This window comes from Pogoniulus pusillus, chromosome 27, assembly GCF_015220805.1.
Source record: "Pogoniulus pusillus isolate bPogPus1 chromosome 27, bPogPus1.pri, whole genome shotgun sequence".
In the NCBI taxonomy this organism is placed as follows: Eukaryota; Metazoa; Chordata; class Aves; order Piciformes; family Lybiidae; genus Pogoniulus; species Pogoniulus pusillus.
Genome location: NC_087290.1, coordinates 1,331,431 through 1,350,719, shown reverse-complemented (window position 1 = coordinate 1,350,719; position 19,289 = coordinate 1,331,431). Strand labels below are relative to the sequence as shown.

General features: G+C 53.8%; 1 protein-coding gene across 9 annotated transcripts in view; it reads right to left on the bottom strand.

Annotated features, from left to right (window-relative positions):
• Positions 1 to 19,289, bottom strand: part of CUX1 (cut like homeobox 1) — a 426,690-nt gene that overhangs the window by 342,855 nt on the left and 64,546 nt on the right. The window lies entirely within an intron of this gene.

Genomic DNA, 19,289 nt, shown 5'->3' with positions numbered 1-19,289 from the left:
TGGCAGCCCTTGATGTCCTCATCACCAGGTGCACTGATGATGGCAGATTTCAGTAAAGCATTTGACACTGCCTCCCACAGCATCCTTCTGGCTACCCTGAGGCAGTGTGGTCTGGGTGATCAGGGAGTGAGGTGCACTGGGAACTGGTTGAAAGGAAGAAGCCAGAGAGTTGTGGTCAATGGGATGGAGTCCAGTTGGAGGCCTGTGACTAGTGGGGTCCCTCAGGAGTCAGTACTGGGACCAGTTCTGGTCAATATATTCATTGATGACCTGGATGAGGGCACAGACACCAAACTGGGTGCAGTGGCTGCCACACCAGGAGGCTGTGCTGCCATTCAGTGAGAATGGGACAGGCTGAGAGCTGAGCAGGGAGAAGTGGAATGAAATTCAACCAGGGCAAGTGTAGAGTCTGGCACCTGGGCAAGGACTGCCACAGGGAGCAGGATAGGCTGGGAACTGAGCTGCTGGAGAGCAGTGAAGGGGAAAGGGATCTGGGGGTGCTGGTGGGTGGGAGGGTACCCATGAGCCAGCAATGTGCTCTGGGGGCCAGGAGGGGCAGTGCCAGTCTGGGCTGGATTGGAAGGGCTGTGGTGAATAGGGTGAGAGAGGTTCTCCTGCCTCTCTGCTCTGCCCTGCTGAGGCCACATCTGCAGTCCTGTGTCCAGCTCTAGGCCCCCAGTTCAAGAGGGACACAGAACTGCTGGAGAGAGTCCAGCACAGAGCCACAAAGGTGCTGGAGGGAAGGGAACAGCTCTGTTAGGAGGAGAGCCTGAGGGAGCTGGGGCTGGGAGCAGAGGAGCTGAGAGGTGCCCTCAGCAGTGGTGATCAATGTGTGCAGGTGAGTGCCAGGAGCTGCAGCCAGGCTCTGCTGGGGGATGCCAGTGCCAGCACAAGGGGCAGTGGTGGGAGCTGAGGCAGAGGAAGTTCCATGGAGACCTGAGGAGGAATTTTTGCCCTGTGAGGGTGGCAGAGGCCTGGCACAGGCTGCCCAGGGGGGCTGTGGAGTCTCCCTCTCTGGAGATCCTCAGACCCTGCCTGGATGTGTTCTGTGTGACCTGCTCTGGGTGCTGCTGCTGTGGCAGGGCTTGGGCTGGCTGAGCTCTGGAGGTCCCTTCCAGCCCCTGACCTTGTGGGATTCTACGATTCACCTGTACCTTCTGAAAGGAGCCCTGCAAAGTTACTCCTCTTCCTCTCCCAGATTCCAGAGTGTGAGGCATTTTACAGAATTGCACAGACTTGCTTGGGTTGGAAAAGGCCTCTGAGCTCAGCCAGTCCAACCAGCAACCCAGCACCACCGTGGCCACAAGTGCCATGGCCACACCTTTCCTGAACACCTCCAGGGATGAGGACTCCACCAGCTCCCTGGGCAGGCTGTGCCAATCCCTGACCACTCTTGCAGGTAGGAGATCCTCATCTCCAACCTAACCCTGATGCAATTTCAGGACATTTCCTCTCCTTTTGTGACCTGATCCTAGGGAGCAGAGCCCAACCCCACCTGGCTGCAGCCTCCTTGCAGGGAGCTGCAGGCAGCAATGAGCTCTGCCCTCAGCCTGCTCTTCTCCAGGCTGCACACCCCCAGCTCCCTCAGCCACTCCTCCCCAGCCCTGTTCTCCAGATCCTTCTCCAGCTTCATTTGCCCTTCTCTGGACCTGCTCCAGCCCCTCAATGTCCTCCTTGCAGGGGGACAGAACAGAACCCAGCACTCAAGTTGTGGCCTCACCAGTGCTCAGTATGGGGAACAATCCCTGCCCTGCTCCTGCTGGCCACACCACTGCTGATCCTGGTGGCCTTCTTGGCCACCTGGGTACACCCTGGCTCATCTCCAATTGTTGTCAACCAGCACCCCCAGGTCCTCTTCCAGCAGGCAGTTTCCAGCTACCCTGCCACATGTATGGGGTTGTTGTGACCCAAGGGCAGGACCCAGCATTTTGTCTTATTAAAGCTCACACAACTCACCTCAGCCCACAGATCCAGCCTGGTCAGATCCTCTACAGAGCCTCCCTTACCTCCAGCACACCCCCACTGCCACCCAGTTTAGTGTCAGGTGTGCTCATTCTCCAGGAGTAGACTGCAATCACGACCCAAAAGCAGCCCAGGGGTTGCAGGACTGTGCTGCTCTTCCCTCGTTACTGTGTTTCCAGTGCTGGGTGGGCAGAGCACAGAATCATTCAGCTTGGAAGAGACCTTCAAGATCACCAAGCCCAACCACTAATCCTGCTCTACCAAGTCCACTACTGAGATGTATCTCCAAGCACACCTCCCTGCCTGCACATGTCAGCATCTGAAGGGACCCTAGAGGCTGGGCAGGGACTGCTCCCAAGGACGTGCGGTGCTAGGACCAGAGGCAACAGTTTGAAACTGGAGCACAGGAGACTTAGCTTGGACACCAGGAGGAAGCTCTGCACAATGAGGGTGGTGAGACACTGGCACAGGTTGCCCAGGGAGGTGGCTGAGGCCCCATCCCTGGAGACATTCAAGGCCAGACTTGATGTGGCTTGATGTAGTTGGAGGAGTCTCTGCTGACTGCAGAGGGGTTGGACAGGGTGAGCTCGGAGGGTGCCCTCCGACCCACTGCAACCTGTGCAGCTCTAGCTCCCAGCCACAGGAGGGGAAGGCCTTGGGGATCAAGCGGGAATCCTCTGTGTCTTTCGCTTCTGCAGGAGGCTTTGAAGCAAGCAGGGGAGGGTGAGGAGCTGGCAGCCACTTCTCCAGCTGCCTGGCAGCAGCCACCCAAGAGGTGGCTGCAGTGTCCCGGTGCAGCGCACACAGCTCCCGGGGAGCCGCGGGAGGAAAAGGTCCTGTGCAAACCGCAGACACTGCTGCTATCAGAGCAGAGACAGCTCCTCGGAGCTGCACAACAGCCGCAGCTCAGGAGATCAGGGAGCCCAATTTGGGGAAGCAGCGATCTGAAAGGCAGGCGAGGCTCGGAAGTGGCAGCTCCTTTGTGGGTCGCCCTGGCAGGCAGATTCAGTAGGCTACCTCCGCTCCGCTCCGCTGCAGCTCCCGCAGCGTCCTGCGCAGCGCCTCTGACAGAGGCAGAGCCTTTGAAGCTGTGTGGCTAGGCTTTAGTCTCCCAATTTCACAATCAGTGTTTGAATCTGCTGCTACAACTCTGGGTACAGAGATCAGAGGCTTATCAAAGAGGCATCCGTTTCAAAGACAGGCAGCAGCTTTGACTTCATTCCTTCCACGCTTAGGATTCCTAGCATAGCAGATGAGCAGGCAGGAAGCAGGGCTGAAGGAGGCTCTCTGTCAGCTGCACACCTATGGCACTGCTGGGGTTTTAAGGCTCTATTTTGGTCTCCTGCAAAAGGAGTGTGTTTAGCAGAGATAATCCTCTCAACAGGTGAGCTTAACACATGCTACTGAGAGCACATCTCTGACTGGCTTATTGCTCTGGCAAGCATTAAGTGAAGAACTGCTTCGAGCAGTTCCCTGGTTTTCTTTTTGCTGGATTAGGATTTCCTCCTTTTCCTGAGAAACTACAGGATCTCAGAATGGCTTAGATGGGAAGGGATCAGCTACTCCAGCCCTCTGCCACGGGCAGGGATGCTACTCAGCTGCCCAAAGCCTCATCCAACCTGGCCTTAAACACCTGAAGGAAGGGGACATCCACAGCCTCCCTGGGCAGCCTCTGACAGAGTCTCACTACCCTCACACTGAACAACTTCTTCCTCAGCTCCAGTCTAACTCTGCTCTTCCTCAGCTCCAAACCACTCCCCCTTGGCCTGTCTCAGACACCCTCAGGAAAAGTCCTTCTGCAGCCTTCCTGCAGGATCCCTTCAGGCACTGGCAGCAGCTCTAAGGTCCCCCATGACCTTCTCTTCTCCTCTGCAGGCTGCACGCCCCCAGCTCCCTCGGCCTGTGCTCACAGCAGAGCTGCTCCAGCCCCTGCATCATCTTTTTGGCCTCCTCTGGCCTCACTCCAGCAGCTCTGAGTCCTTCTTCTTCTGGAGACAGCAGAACTAGCAGGACTGGAGGTGAGGTCTCAAGAGAGCAGAGTCAAGAGGCAGAATCCCCTCTCTTGCCCTGCTGCAGCCCAAGGCATGATACAAAGCAGCACTTTCATCTCCCTGTTGCTGCCCTTATTTCAGCTGGCTGGATGCAGCCCATGCCCAGCAAACCCCAGGTGTTCCTGCCTGCAGTGAGATGCCATGGGCCAGAGGTGCACCACACATGGCTGCAGCTGCTGCTGGCCACCCTCAGCTGGTGATGTGGAGCCTGATTTCAGCATCCACAGGACTGTGAACATTCCTGACCTCAGCACCATCCCTCCCCCTCCAACGTCTGCAGTCAGGCTGCTGGTGGCCCCTGCTCCCCTGGGACACCAGCTGCTCTGGGCTGTGACCCATCCCCACAGAGGGGCAGAGCATGACAGGGGGAGCAGGACAGCAAGAAGAGAAATCATGTCAAAGCAGAATTAACTTCTTCTGTTGGCAGCTCCTCCTCTGTTTTGTCTGTACTGCTGATACAGAAGAGGAAGCATTCCAAGAATCCAAGCAGTCTTCCTGCTTCCCTTCACACAGGATCGGTTTTGGTTGGAAGAGACCTTTAAGATCCTCAAGTCGGAGCAGCAACCCAGCACTGCCAGGGCACCACTAAACCATGGCCCTCAGCACTGCATCTCCACAGCTCTGAAACCCCTTCAGGGATGGGGACTCCACCACTGCCCTGAGCCAGGGCTTGACAACCCTTTTGAGGAAGAAATTGTTCCTTGTGTCCCACCTAAACCTTTCCTGGCACGACCTGAGGCTGTGTCCCATCATCCTGTTGCTTGCTCCTTGGGAGAGGAGATCAACCCCACCTGGCTCCAACCTCTTTCCAGGGAACTGGACAGAGCAAGAGGTCTCCCCTGAGTCTCCTTTCCTGCAGGCTGAACTCCCTTGGACCCCAAGAACTGTCCACGCACACTGCCTGCCAGCCACACCTTTGCCCTCCCCTGAGAACAAATGGCTTTTGCTGAGAAGCAAGAGAGGATGGCTACAAAGTGCCACAGGGATGTGCAAATCTGACCTGAGCCCTGCCCAGCTCAGGAAGGCTCTGCAAAGCTTGCAGCAGGAGCAGTGGGTAGGGTGCCAGGACAGTGATGTAGGCTTTCTGATGTGCAGCCCCAACTCACCTGCAGCCTCCTGCCACCACAAACCTAATCTGCTTCTTATTTGCCCAAGTCAGTTCTTCAGCTGCTCAGCAGCAGAGTTAGAGGCAGAGAGGATGATCAGCAACAGGTGAATGTGTCTGATTAACCCTTGAGAGATGTGGCATCTGGCATGTGTGATCCAGCACAGTCCCTAGGCCATGCCCAGCCAGCGGGAGAGGCAGCAGCCAGGGCACATACACTAAACCCCGTGTGAAAGCCAGGGTCACCTCAGCAGGCACAGCCAAGCCGTGCTGCAGGTGCAGACATGCCCTGAAGTGCAGTGAGCAGGGGAGGGCTCAGCTCCTCACTGCTCAGATCACTTCTGACAAACAGGACTGAGAATCCTTAACACACCCAGGCACTTCTCAAAGCACCCCCAGCGCTACCTCACGCTCAGCCAAAGCTTGGGGTCAGAGTGAGCTCCTGGGGTCAGAGTGAGCTCCTGGGGTCAGAGTGAGCTCACTGAGGTCAAAGAAAGCTCTTCAAGCTCCACATGGTGCACCAAGCCCTCTGCTCACACAGCAGCTCCTTTATCAGCATTCAGACCACAGCCAAGGATACCTTTTGCCATACCCTGCCCATTAAAAGGCCTCCGATGCCCACCACCACCACTCAAACTGACCAACCTGGCAACATATCCCACCCTTATTTACCCAGAAGGAACCACACCACACAGGAACCCACAGCAGCAGCTCTCAGAAGATGTGAGGGTGCTTGATGTACAGCAGCTAGTTCACAGAACCAGACTGCTTCCATTTCCAATCTGAAGCAGGAGATGAGAAACAAGACACAGATCCAGTTTTAGGCAGAAGGGCTCAAGTTGGTCCTTAGCAGCTTCAACCTTTAGAGCAAGGAGCAATGACTCCGTGTGCCCTGCGGGAGGAAGTGGCATGGGAGTGACTCCTGCATTGCAGTGAGGGCCCAAGAGCAGCAGAGCTACATGACATGAACTCAGTGGTTGAGGCAGCTCCAGCTCCAGTGCTGAACACAGGCCCAGTGCTGCTGCTGCAGAGAGAGCTTCCCAGGTAAACAGTTGGTCTGTGAGCAACACACAAATGACCAAAGCACCTCTGTGCTTTGAAACCCCAGAGCCCCAGCATGGGGGCGTTGGAGAGGACCTCTGGAGATCATCCAACCCAACCCCACTCCTAAAGCAGGGCACCCACAGCAGCTTGCCCAGCAGCACAGTGCCAGGGGGGTTGGAAGCTCTCCACACAAGGACACTCCACAGCCTCTCTGGGCAGCCTGCTCCAGGCCTCCAGCACCCTCACAACAAACAACTTGCTCCTCCTCTGCACAGCCAACCTCCTGCCTGACACTTTGTGCCCCTTGCTGCCCCTTGGCCTGTCCCTGGGCACCACTCACAAGAGTCTGGCCACAGCCTCTTGCCCCCCACAGCTCCTTCAGCTCTTGCTGAGCATTGCTCAGATGCCCTCTGGGGCTGCTCTCCTGCAGGCTCTCAGCCCCAGGGCTCTCAGCCTTTGCTGCTCCCAGAGCTGCTCCAGGCCCCTCAGCAGCTTTGCAGCCTCCCCTGGACTCTCTCCCTGGCTCTCCTCAGCTGGGGAGCCCAGAGCTGGACCCAGCACTGCAGCTGTGGCCTCCCTGGGCAGAACAGAGGGGAAGGAGAACCTGCCTGGAGCTGCTGTTTCACCCTCCCTGACGCACAACAGCTGTAAACGAACATCAGCGCTCCCGAGCGCGAGAAGCCCCAGGTTGATGGCTCTGAAGGGAGACAAGGTGTGAGCACAACTGGTGGCAACGGATCTCAGATGAGAGCTTTCAAGCCGATGAGGAATGGTTGGAGGAGCTGGAACCTGAGGAGCTGGAGCCTCATTAAACTATTCCATCTGCAAGTCCATTAAAAATTGTTAATGGCTCTGCATGGCTGTGCTGTTCCTCGGGTGGGTTTATCCCTGCCTGAGTCATGCATATTTATTACCAGGGGCCTGATAATGCTTATTAATAAAACTTCTTTTATTTGCATACTGTCTTGATGCTGGCCTAAATATTTACGACTCGACTATAAAGTAAGAAGAAGGCTCAGAAATGAGCCACACAGCAGCAGGGATGCATCCCAGCGTCCCAACTCGACTCCTTGCTACTTCAGTGGTGCTCAAAAACCAGAGACAAAGAATCCTGGCAAACCTATTTCCTTTGGGGGGGCTGGTTTGGGTTTTTTTTGACCAAGTCTAAAAAGCATTAATTCTTTCAGAGCTTTCAAGCTCCATTTGTGCTGAGGGAGCGAGAGGAGATGCGAGGCCAAAGCGAGCTGGGGGCTGTAATTAAGAGGATCCATATATTTCTGCACGTAATTAGGAACAGCAACAACAGCTTAGTATTAAAATAGGTCCCCTGAATCCCTGGACTTGTGCCTGCCAACTCAAACACCTACCATGAATTTAGTAATGGGTTATGCAAACATAAATTACAGGGCCAGACGTTTTAAAAGGGGGGAAGAAAGCTGATTTATTGTCACGCTGGAGACAGGGCAGGAGAGAAGCACAGTTTCATTTTTCCATATATTCATCAACGCTGCAGCTGTGCTAATGCAGAAAGAATTCTCTAATCCAGCTGACTCTCCCCTGCCCTCATGCTCAGATGGCACTGCAGTCACTTCAGAGTGCTTACCAGGAAGCCTTCTCTTTTTCTTCAGTAAGCAAAACTTACCCAAAACTTCTGGGAAAAAATGAGAACTGACCTCCAGACCTCATTTAAAAGCTGCCCAGAAGAAGAGTGGTCCTGCAGGAAGCCAAGCTGGGGGATATTTATTTGAACAGGAAAGCTCCCAGCTCTCACCTACAACCTCAGCACAACCTCAGTTTGGGAGCATTTTGGCCTTGAGCAGCCTGGGCTGGTGGGAGGTGTCCCTGCTCATGGCAGAGGGTTGGAAATGGATGACCTTTAAGGTCCCTTCCAACCCAAGCCACTATAAATCTGTGAGAGTTTTCATTCAACACAGTCACTGTTTGTGCTCCTCTCAAGCAGCTCCAACTCGACACTCATCCAGTGACACAGCAACAAGAAGAATCTCTCCCAGTCCCCAGCTCTTACTCCAAAGGTTACTCAGCACAACCCAACAACTGTAATGCTCCCTCAGCTGCACCTGAAGGACTCTGAGGTGGTCCAGCAGAGGAACCAAAGCAGGTTTGCAGTGTGCTTGTTCACAAAGTAAAGGAGAAAAGCTTTAGTTGCAGAGTTCTAACTGAAGTTTAGATTCCACCTAAACAAGAGAAGGAACTTTGAGGCTGGCAGAGCACTGGAGCAGGCTGCCCAGAGAGGCAGTGGAGTCTCTTGGCTCTGAAGACATTCAAGGCTTGCCTGGATGTGTTCCTGTGTGATCTGCTTTAGGTGACCCTGCTCTGGCAGGGGGGGCTGGACTCGATGACCTCTGGAGGTCCCTTCCAGCCCTACCATTGTGTGACTGTGGTTCTTCCCTTGGGGAATGCACAGGGGAAGGAAGAGCAGAGATCCTGCCAGCCTGTTCTTCTAATGTTCCATCATGAAAACAAATCAAACTCGCACTGAAGTGGCTCAAAACCACTTAGGAACTGAGCTTTGGACTGGCTATGAGAGTATTTGTGTGACCTGTACCTAAGCACCCAGCTTTGTAAGCACAGGAGCAGGACGAGAGGGGCTGTTAACTGTCAGCACCACGGCGAGAAGGCCTTCAGCTCCCTGGGCTACAGAAATGGAAGGATGTTCCCTGGCACAGCAGGCACTGATGCACACATGGCAGCAGTGTTCTCTTAGTCTGGCACTGCGTCCTGAAGCTGCAGCCACTCTGCAGGAGGAATCACAGACCTTGGAGATCATCTACTCCAACCCTCTGCCATGGGCAGGGACATCTCTCAACAAGACTCAGCTGCCCATGGCATCGTCCAACCTGGCCTTGAACACCTCCAGACAGGAGGCAGCCACAGCTTCCCTGGGCAGCCTGGGAATATGAGTATTGAAGAACTTCTTCCTCAGCTCCAGTCTAACCCTGCTCTGCCTCAGCTTCAAACCATTCCCCCTTGGCCTGTCTCTATAGGCCCTCAGGAAAAGTCCTTCTGCAGCCTTCCTCCAGGATTCCTTTAGGTACTGGCAGGCAGCTCTAAGGTCCCCCTGGTCCTTCTCTTCTCCAGGCTCCCTCAGCCTGTGCTCACAGCAGAGCTGCTCCAGCCCTGGGATCACCTTTGTGGCCTCCTCTGGACTCTGTCCAGCAGCTCCATGTCCTTCTTCTGCTGGGGACAGCAGCACTGGAGGCAGTATTGGAGGTGAGCTCCCACCAAAGCAGAGTAAAGGGAAGGATCACAAACGCCCCGTAAGACCCCAGGGTTTTTCACTTCAAGTTCTGCCCCTGAAAACCCTCTCCTCCTCCTGACGTCCCCTCCCCAGCCTTCCCCTCACGCCGGTCACTCGCCCTGGCCAGCTTCCAGACAGGTCAAGGCAGGGAAGTTGAAGCAAAGGCAGACCTGGAGAAAAGCCAGCTTGGTTTGGAGTGAGGGGAGAGATTCACCAGAGGCTGCCCTGTAAGAGCTGCTCCCAGCTCTGTCCCTCTGCAAACCACCGCGGCACCGAACGCACCTGCTGCTCGGCTTCTGGGCAGCCCACCCAACACCTGCAGTGGTGCTGCAAGGAGAAGAAAAGCACTCCCCAGCTGTCAGGCATGCTGGACGGGAAGGTGCTCCAGTGGAACAGATCTGAATGACCAGGAGCAGGCGACTCCAGAGGAATCCATTTCTCCAGGCGCTCCGACACCTGCGCCGCTCCCATCTGCGCCCTCCCGGAATGCTCCTGGCTCTCTCCACCACAGCAACCACCCATCTATTTTCAGCCCTACACAAAGACTTCTGAGGTAAATGTCTCGCAGAGCACTGATTTTAAGGACGTTTGTGAAGCAAATGCAGAGCAAGGCAGTGACTCCAAGTGTCCTCCATCACGTGTGCTTCACATTCAACACCTCCGCCAAGCCCAGCAGCCTGCCACGCATGGGCCCTGCGCTGCTGCTCCAGGCAGTTCTCTCCCTAGGTTTCAGTTCTACAGCTGCACAGTTGCCTGTGAAATGCTGCATCCCCTTTTGCAAAGGGACCTTCTCCAAGTCCTCTCCTCTCAAAATAAATCCCACAGATTCTGCCAGCCAACAGCCTGTTGCCCACCTACAGCCGCTGCTGCCACCTCCTCCCTGCTGAGACAAGCAGAACTGCTTGCTTTTGGCAAAAGAAACCCCAAAACCTCTAACTGAAGCTTTCCAGTACCTAAAGGGAGCCTGTAAGAAAGCTGAGAAGGGACTTCTGATGAGGGCTGGGAGTAGCAGGACAAGGGACAATGGCTTTGAGCTGGGAGAAGGGAGACTGAGACTGAAGCTGAGGAAGAAATTTTTGAGAGTGAGGGTGGGCACAGACTGGCACAGGTTGCCCAGAGTGGTTGTGGAACACCTCAAGGCCAGGCTGGATGAAGCCTTGAGAAAGCTTTGCTGGTGGGAGGTGTCCCTGCCCATGGCAGGGGGCTGGCACTGCCTGATCTTTAAGGTCCCTTCCAACCTAAACCTATGATTCTGTGAATGAATCTATGACGCCAGGTTGCCAGTTCAGCCAGCAAAGCAGCCCAGCAAGGGGAAAGTTCACACACAGCAACGACATGGGGACAGCAGAGAAAGGCTCCCACGACAAAGGTTTGTTCCTGGCATGGATCTGCTGCTCTTCAACTCGCTGAGCTACAGCAAGAACCACTGCGAGCATTAAGTGAAGTGCAGAGTCAAGAGCAGGGGAGATGCAATCTGCCAGGGATCCTGATCCTACCTTAGCCTTTTTTGGGGAGATGAAGACAATTTTTGTACAAAAGGAAAATTAATAAGGTGTAGCAATTGCAGTGGTGAGGATGGGCAGGAGGAGGTCAGTTTAAGAAAAACCCAGCAAAATGTATCTGGAAATGGTAATTCTCTTCTTGTTCCTTCACCTCCAGTGAAGTGAAAAGGCAGCAGGGCAAAGAAGCACGGCAGAAACCCTGCTGGCTTCCCTGTCAGCAATGAGGACTGGCCACAGACACAGAAGTATCAAACAATGACAGCAAAATGACTGAGAACTCCTGAGCAAGAGACCTCCAGGATAAGGTTAGAGCTGCTGTAACCTGACTGACTCCACAAGACCAGTTTGTAAGGGATGGGACTGGTTTTGCTGAAATAAGTCTCATAATAACATATTCTTCACTTAGCTGTTGAAGTGAAAAGCTCATAGAGTACAAATCATCAAACATCATTCAGACAGACCCTCTTCAGCAACCAGCAACACTGCAAAGGAGGATGTGGCACCTAAATCTCAGTATCCCAAAGGAGAGGGCAAGACTCATCTTCGTTCCAAACCTCTAAGGCAAGTCCCACTCTTCTGTTTCTCCAATCAGGGTTTTTATGGTCATGTTTTAACTCCATCTGTACTTAACATCCTCCTGATGTCTGAAATCCAGGAAGAGTCCTTCAAATACAAAACTATTCCATAACAGAATTCAACACTGAGAATTCTGCTCCTTTGGCTCAACTGCTAAAGACTCTTTCTGAATGAACTGCTTCATTCCAGTGAAGTCTTTCTACTTGGTAGAAATCTCAAACCCTCCTTTTCCAAGTCATGGGTAAAGAGGAAGAAGGAAGAGTTTAAGAACCATTTTTCTTCCTCATCTTTTTCCTCAAATAATATTTAAGGCATCAGACAGGTTGGAAGAGTTGGGTCTGTACAGCCTGGAGAGGAGATGGCTCCAAGGAGGCCTTAGAGCAGCCTTCCTGTACCTGAAAGGGCTCCAGAAGAGCTGGGGGACTTTGCAAGGGCTGGGAGTGACAGGAGGAAGGACAATGGCTTTGAGCTGGGGAGGGAAGATTGAGAGGGGAGACAAGGAAGAAATTCTTGAGAGTGAGGGTGGGGAGAGACTGGCACAGGCTGCCCAGGGAGCTTGTGGCTGCCCCCTCCCTGGAGGTATTCAAGGCCAGGCTGGATGAGACCTTGAGCAAGCTGTGCTGTTGGGAGGTGTCCCTGCCCATGGCAGGGGGCTGGTGCTGGATGATCTTCAAGATCCCTTCCAACCCAACCCATTCTCTGAATCCCTGCACAGACAGAAAGGTGCTCATTTTTCACCCCATACCATGCACTGAGCCATATGCTCTTTACAAATAGTCTGAAGCACACTGACAGAGCCCCAGGACCTGCAGGCAGAAGCACCACAGGCCCTGCATTACAGCAGCACAGCAACTGCACCGAGCTGTGCCCACTGCCCAGTCTGTACCTTAAAGTGCCAGGTCTGTTTGGCCACACAGAGCCCTACAGGATTCCCCTCTGATTCTGGTGAAACCCTGGTGAAGGGGCAGAGGGAACACACATCACTGTGGACTGTCAGGAACACAGGGAAAGTGAATGAAAAAGAGAAAGGAAAAGAAGGAAAAAAACACTGAAAAAACAAGGGGAAAAGTCCTAAAAGAGGAGGGAGAAAAGCTAAGAGAGGAGAGAAAAGTTTAAAAGGGCAGGGGGGGGCTAAAAGAAGGGGGGACTAAAATAGTGGGGAAAAGGAAACTGAAGGAAGGGGAGAAAAAGGAAAACTAAAAGAAGGAGGAAGAAACTTAAAGTGGAAAAGGGAAGCTAAAAGAAAAAGGGGGAAAAGAAACTAAAAAAGGAGAGGGAAAAGGAAACCAAAAGGGGGAAAGGCAAAGGAAAAGAACCCAGCTCTAGATGGCAGCAAATCAGTATCCACCCCATGCAGACAGCGCTGAGACCAGCTCCAGCCCTGCACTCTGGGTATGCTCAGTGCCTTTCCAGGTGTTACTTTCCTATCCCCAGAGCCCAGACCAAAGCTGACGGTGCAGGGACACTCAGAGTCCAGCACAGTTCACTGCCACCAATTAGAAAGATCCCTCTCTCATTTCAAGAACTAATTCAAGCAGCAGAATTCACACTCTTGTTTCTTCTAGCAGCTTCACTCTGCTCTGCTGCAGAGACTGGATAGTTCCATAGGAGGATCCAGAAGCGAAGAGCCTGGGACTTAATGGAACCTCAGGCCTGTGCTCATTTCCTTTAGTTCCTGAGGACTTGCAACAACAAAAACATTTCTGCATGAGAAACAAGACCCTCTTGGCCCCAGGGCACATTGCTGCCCCATGGGCACTTCCTGTCCCCAGCACTCCCAGCTCCTTCTCCTTGCAGCTGCTTCCCAGCAGGTCCCCCCTCAGCTGTCCTGCTGCAGGAGGCTGTTCCTGCCCAGGTCCAGGACCCTGCACTTGCCCTTGGTGAGCTTCATGAGGTTCCCTCTGCCCAGCGCTGCAGCCTGCCCAGGTCTGGCTGATGGCAGCACAGACTGAGGGCTGTCAGCCTCTCTAGTGGCAGTTTGGTGCCAACAGCAAACGGGCTCCATTGCATCCCTTCACCCACAATGCTGAGGAAGATGTTTAGACTGGACATCAGGAAGAAGCTCTTTGCAGTGAGTGGTAAGACACTGGAACAGGTTGCTCAGTGAAGCTGTGGACATCTCATCCCTGGAAGCGTTTTAAGAGCAGGCTGGATAAAGCTTTGGCCATCCTGGGCTAGTGGAAGGTGTCCCTGGCCACGGCAGTGGGGGTGGAACTGGACCATCTTCCAAGTGCCTTCTAACCCAAGCCATTCTATGATTCTGTGCTGAACAAGGCCAGCCCCAGACCTGACCCCTGGGGAGCACCACCAGCTGCAGGCCTTCAACTAGACTGCCCCACTGCTCACAGCCCTCTGAGCTCTGTCCTTCAGCCAGACCAATCAAGGCAGCACAAAATGCCGCACAGCAGAAGGGTCCCAGGCACACACAGACTGCAGCAGCTCCAGTGCCTCTGCTGGCACAGGCACTCAACAGCACTGGGCAGCCCTCGGTGACAGCACTGCTGTCACCCTGCACAACCTGCAGTTGTTTCTGTGCCTGGTGCCAGCAGGCAGCCACCTCCATGCAGGCACTGCTAGGACAGACTCTCCATGAGCTCATTCCATTTGCCTTCTGGCAGTGCCCAGAGTGCATTCTGCAGAGCACATTAAAGCTGTTTGTGAGGATGAAACTTGTGCTGTCCATGCCTGCTGTTAAAGGTTCTCCCATGGCCTGCCACAGCTCTGCTGACCCAATCTGCACTCTGCTTTACAAAGCACAGATGTTAAGTGGGGCAGCTAAAGGCAGCCTTGGCTACATCTCACCACCACGACCTGGGAACAGAGAGAGGCAGCGGCAGTGAGGAACCCCCAGCCCAGCTCAGCGCCAGGACAAAGCAGGGAGCAAAGCACCAAGCTGCCAGGGTAGCCTGCTGGCTCCAGGTGTCTGCTGCAGGCAGGTGCCTCAGCACTGCCTCACGTTTCAGAGCTCATGCTCCCACATTCGATTTCATTCAGGGGGAGACCTTCTGGCTCCTTGCAGCTACCCTGAAGGAAGGTCAGAGCCAGGTGGGGGAGAGATTTCTTGTCCCAGGCAACAGGACAGGAAGGATCATTCTCAGGTTGCACCAAGGAAGGTTTGGGTTGCACACAAAGAGTAATTTCTTCCCCTGAAGGGTTGTCCAGGCCTGACCCAGGCTGCCCAGCGGTGGAGTCCCCTGGAGGGGTTTCTGGGTCATAGTTTAGTGGTGACCTGGGTTAATGATTGGACTTGAAGATCTCAAAGGTCTGTTCCAGCCCAAAGCATTCCATGACTTGATTTCCCAGAGCAGCTAGCCCAGGCCTCTCAGGCTGCTCTTTTGCCTTGTGCTCACTTTAATGAGCCATGTTTCAGGTGGGGCAGTAAGAACCACCAACGGCCCAGCACTACCTGGTTTGTGTGGCTGCATCATGCCAGCAGGGCAGAGCTAGAGGTTAACTCAAGGGGTTGAGGGATCCCTGCCTTCCCAAGCCAGGAGCACCCAACAACCACACACTGCTGATTTACAGAGCCATGGCTTGCTCAGGTAGCCAACAGCAACAGTGACAAAGACAGCAAGCAGCTAGTTTGAAAGCTTCTCTGTGTCCACATCAGAAGCAGGTAAGCAAAAGGCAGTTGCTGAGCAGGGAATCTGGATCAAGAGAAAGCAAAGCTCTCAGCTTCAGGGACTGTGCTCACTTTGTACCACAAATTACCAACCCCTGCTACAGAACATTGGCCTGGATCACCTCCAGGGAGGGGACATCCATAACGTCCCCGGGTAACCTGTGCCAGTGTCTCCCCATCCTCACTCTCAACAATTTCTCCCTCCTCTCCACTCTCACTCTCCCCTCTCCCAGCTCAAAGCCACTGTCCCTTATCCTGCCACTCCCAGCCCTTGCAAAGTCCCTCCCCAGCTCTCCTGCAGCCCCTTCAGGCACTGGAAGGCTGCTCTGAGGTCTCCCTGAAGCCTTCTCTTCTCCAGGCTGAGCAGCCCCAACTCTCCCAGCCTGTCCCACAGCAGAGGTTCTGCAGCCCTCTGATTATCTTAGTGGCCTCCTTTGGACCTCTTCAGCAGCTCCAGGTCCTTCTTGTGCTGGGAGGCCCCAGAACTGAAGGCAATGCTGCAGGTAAGGTCTGAGCAGAGCAGAGGGGCAGAACCCCCTCTCTTTGCTGCTGCTCTCCCTGCTCTGGCTGCAGCCAGCACAGGACTGCCAGCTCATGGGGAGTTTATCTTTTGTTTACTTGCAAAGATGGCCACACTTCAGCTTACTCACAGCAGAGTCAGCACATGAGGACATGGTGAACTGGACCAAGGATTTCACAGAGGATAAAATAGCCCAGAAGCACCACAGTTAGTCACAACAGTTCTGGAATTATCACTCTAAAATAAAAGGCCTCATCTGCTGCAGGGTGGCAGTCCATGGGGTTGGTTTTGAGACGTCTTCCAAGTAACAGCCACATAAAATTGATGTTTCAAGTCACCTCCTGACCAGCCTCAGCCTTCCACAGTAGCTGCTCAGCAACAAAAAAGTTCAGAGAAGACTCTGGAGAGATGTTAGAGCTGCATTTCAGTGTCTGAAGGGGACCTACAGGAAGGCTGGGCAGGGGCTGTTCAGATAGGGCTGTGGGGCTAGGACAAGGGGCAGTGGTTTGAAAATGGAGCAGGGCAGAGTTAGGTTGGACATCAGGAGGAAGTTCCACACTGTGAGGGTAGTGAGACGCTGGAACAGGTTGCCCAGGGAGGTAGTGGAGGCCTCATCCCTGGAGACATTCAAGGTGAAACTGCTGTGAGCCATCTGCTCTGACTGCAGGGGGGCTGGACAAGATGCCCTTTGGGGGTCCCTTCCCACCCAGTGCACTCTGTGAGACTGAAAAGACCCCACGACATCTAAACACAGCAGCTCTGATGTGACCCTTGCAAGGTGTGAGGAGGTAAAAAGTACTTCTGCAGCAGCAGGAAGTGAGAACCTTCTCTAGAATCCCCTGCATGTAACCACCACCACTGAATTTTCCCTTCTCCTAAGGTTCCCAAACACGAGACTCTTCTTCCCACAGCCATGTCCCAGTGTGCCAGGTCAGAAATAGCATTTTAACATTTCTAAATACCAAAAGCCCTGGAGCCATTCCTATAAACATGAAAATAGTCCATTTCCTTTGCAGCAATTTGGTAATTTGCAAGGAAGGCAGAAATGACCCAAATAGATCTGTCACTTTCATTAAAAGCAGCAGCAGCAGCATCCTCACCTTCAGCAGGCACTTCGCAGCTCCCCCTCTGCCACACAGCAGGCTGCTTTCAAGCAGGCACTATGGAAAGCCTAAGGGACATTCCAGACAGTGACGGGCAGCAAAGTCAGGACAATCCACACCATCTGGGGAAGAGCAGCCCCAGGGACCAGTATAGGTTGGGCAGCAACATAGGGAAGAGGGACTTGAGGGTCAGAAGGATGCCGACGGGCCAGCAACGTGTGCTGTGGCATCCTGGGGTGGATCAGAAGAGGGAGGGTAAGTCAAGGGAGGTTCTCCTGCCCCTCTGCTCTGCCCTGGTGAGGCCACATCTGGAATATTATGTCCAGTTCTGAGCCCCTCAGTTCAAGAAGGACCTCAAGGAACTGCTTGACAGAGTCCAGCCCAGAGTTCCCACATAGCTGCAGGCAGTGAACATCTCCTGTGAGGCCAGGCTGAGGCAGCTGGGGCTGGCAGCTGGCAGCAGAGCAGCCTGAGGGCTGCCCTCAGTGCTGTGCGAAGCATGTGCAGGGCAGAGTGGGCAGGATGCAGCCAGGCTCTGCTCAGGGGTGGCCAAGGGCAGCACAAGGGGCAAGCTGGAGCAGAGGAGGTGCCAGGGGACAGGAGAGGAAACTCTGTGCTGGAGGCCTGGAGCAGGCTGCCCAGAGAGGTTGTGCAGTCTCCTTCTCTGCAGACATTCAAAGCCCACCTGGATGTGTTCCTGTGTGAGCTGCCCTGGGTGCTGCTGCTCTGGCAGGGGGGCTGGACTGGATGGATCTTTGAAGGACCCTTTCAGGCCCTCCCTTTCTGTGACAAGGTGAGAGTGGCTACAGCAGAGGAAAAGAGATGGTGCAATGAGCTAAACCAGCACTGCCCTGGCAGGGCTGCAACCAGAATGAAACAAAACTGGAAGGCAGAACTGTGAAACAAATCCTGACATTGAACAATTGCAGCTTTGTGGGCTTGGGAGTTCTTTATACCAAGAAAGTCATTAGTTCATTGTGGACAGATAAAGGCAGCTGCACACTGAGTTATTTATCTATCTGGAGAAGGGTTCTGCTCCCACAGCTCTCTTTTTTGGTATTAAAAAGAGCATGTTTGAAATTTTAGCAACATTAATGTATCCATTTGGGAATGCCAGAAGCTCCCAGCTCCTCCTGTCCACCAAGGATGTGTTCATCACACCAGGGAGCTGTTCAGACAGAGATGCAGTTGCAGTTACCAACCCTGCCTTGTCATGTGCAACTGTCTTCCAAAGCTGCCTCATCCCTGAGGAGCACTCAGGGACTTCCCTCCTGATAGTGGAGTGCAGAGAACAGCAGAAAGTGAGCACAGAGTGCACAGGCTTCAGCTTTTGTGGAAGGAGGAAGTCAGTGAGGTTTGCAGCAAGGTCACCCCAGCAATCAACACTGGTGAGGCCACAACTCAAATCCTAGGGTCAGTTTGGGGTCTCTCACTCCAAGAAGGACACTGAGGGACTGGAGTGTGTGCAGAGAAGGGCAATGAAGGGTTTGGAGAACTGGGCTGGTGAGGAGCAGCTGAGGAAACTGGGGTTGTTCAGCATATGGGAAGAGGAGGCTGAGGGGAGACCTTCCAGCTCCTTACAAGTCCCTGAAAGGAGGCTGAAGCCAGGTGGGGGTTGGTGTCCCCCAAGTAAGAAGTCACAGGACAAGAGGAAACAGTCTCAAGTTGCACCAGGAGAGGTTTAAGTTGAATATAAAGAACAATTTCTTTCTTGAAGGGGTTGTCAGTTTCTTTTCTGGATGTTTGGACAGTGTCTTTACCGTCCACACTCTTTCACTTCTCACCTTCCTCCTCTTCTTCCCAATAGTTTGCTCTCTCCTGCAAAGGGAATCAGCTCATTCCTCACCCTCTCAATGCTGCTGCATTCATGCTCTTTCGCTCACGTTCAGCTCCTTCAAAGCTTCAGCCTCCCAGATTTTCTCCTCTTCAAAGGAAGAGAGCTGCTTTCTGCCCCACAAAGCCTCCTCAGCCATCAGCTAAACACTCCCCTTTGCCCAGAAGTGAATTCTGCTCTGGCATTCCCTTCCCCATCTCTGGGTCAGCCAGACCCTCCAGCACCTCTCCCTCTGCACCAAAAGGCTGCAGCAAAGCAGCATTTGCTACTTCAGAAACATCCATGCAGGTCAGAAGAGCTGCCTGCTGCCTCTCTTCCAGGCAGAGCCTTGGAAGGAATGGACGCTTGTGCCCCAGGCAGGGGCTCTGAAAGCCTAGGACCTGCCTGGATGGGCAGGCTGCTGGCAGTCATGGGGGGGAAAGCAGCCCCACAACACAAACAGGCTGTACACACTGCTCTGCATCCATCAGTGAACCGCAGGAGGTTGTGATGTAGCTCAGCACACACAGACATACACTTGACAGGGAACAGCTCAAACACTCTCAGTGCCCTACAGGCAACATTCACCTTCCCAAGGGCTGCCCAGCACTAATCCTGGCACCTTTTACACAGCACCATGCAACCCACATCCTCCAAGGAGACTTTTCCAGAGAGCTCAGCACTGCCTTTGGTGCATCTCCAGTGCAACCAACAGCAAAATCTCATTTGATT